At 37.7% G+C, this 1,401-nt stretch overlaps 1 non-coding gene across 1 annotated transcript; it reads left to right on the top strand.

Annotated features, from left to right (window-relative positions):
• Positions 1-1,030: 1,030 nt before the first annotated feature.
• On the top strand, positions 1,031-1,134 carry LOC116544861. Its single transcript, XR_004266071.1, has one exon. It is a non-coding gene; the product is annotated as a U6 spliceosomal RNA (small nuclear RNA).
• The last annotated feature ends 267 nt before the right edge of the window (positions 1,135-1,401 follow it).

Here is a 1,401-nt window from a genome sequence, read left to right on the forward strand (position 1 = left end):
TTATTCAAAAAAGTTACTTGCATACTCATGTTTACAGTGGCACAATTCACAATTGTAAAATCATGGAAAAAATCCAAATGCCCATCAATCAACAAGTTTGGAGTGGATAAAGAAACTGAGGTATACACACATACACACACACACACACGTATGTGTGTATATACACACACACCACACACCAGGCTCACACCTGTAATCCTATCACTTTGGAAGGTCAAGGTAGGCAGATCACTTGAGGCTAGGAGTTCATGACCAGCCTTGCAACATGGCAAAGTATTCCATATATACAATGGAAAACTATTCAGCCATAAAAGAATGAATTAACAGCATTTGCAGTGACCTGGATGACAGTGGAGACTATTATTTATTCTAAGTGAAGTAACTCAGGAATGTAAAACCAGCTATTATATGTTCTCACTGATATGTGGGAGCTAAGCTGTGAGGATGCAAAGGCATAAGAATGATACAATGGACTGTGAGGACTTGTGGAGAAGAGAGGAAGGGAGTGAGGGATAAAAGACTATATATAGGGTGCAGTGTATACTGCTTGGGTGATGCGTGCACCCAAATCTCACAAATCACCACTGAAGAACTTACTCATATAACCAAATACCACCTCTACCCCAATAACTTATGGATGGATGGATGGATAAAAAGAATGATAAAAAATAAGATGAAAAACTTAATTGATAAATGTGTGGGTTGCAACTGCTCCACCGACAGTTCCCACGTCTCTTTCCCTCTCCATGGGCCTCCCTATTTCTTAAGACTCAATAATTTTGAAATTATTCAATTAAAACCTTACACTTGCCTCCAATAGTTCAAGGGAAAGGAAGAGCCAAACGTATCTAACTCTAAATAAAAAGCTAGAAATTATTAAGTTTAGTGAGGAAGGCATATCAAAAGCCAAGACAGGCTGAAGGCTTGACCTCTTTGCCAAACAGTTAGTCAAGCTGTAAATGCAAAGAAAAAGTTGTTGAAAGAAATTAAAACACCTACTTTAGTGAACGAAAGAATAATATGAAAGTGTGCCTGCTTCAGCAGCCCATATCCTAAAATTGGAATGGTACAGAGAAGATTATCACGGTCCTGGGTAGCAATGACATGCAAATTAGTGAAGCATTCCACACTTTTGTAAAATAAAAAAAAAAATAAAAAATAAAGAATAAGAAAGTAAAACAGCCTCATTGTTGATATGGATAGAAGATCAAACCAGCTACAATATTTCCTTAAGCCAAAGCCTAATCCAGAGCAAGGTCCTTACTCTCTTCAATTCTATAAAGGATGAGAGAGGTGAAGAAGCTTCAGAAAAAAGCTAGAAGCTAACAGAGGTTGGTTCATAAGGGTTAAGGAAAGAAGCCATCTGTGCAAAATAAAAGTGCAAAGTGAAGCATGAAGTGC

Source organism: Sapajus apella, unplaced genomic scaffold, assembly GCF_009761245.1.
Source record: "Sapajus apella isolate SASKATOON/1434 unplaced genomic scaffold, GSC_monkey_1.0 scaffold4, whole genome shotgun sequence".
NCBI classification, from domain to species: domain Eukaryota; kingdom Metazoa; phylum Chordata; class Mammalia; order Primates; family Cebidae; genus Sapajus; species Sapajus apella.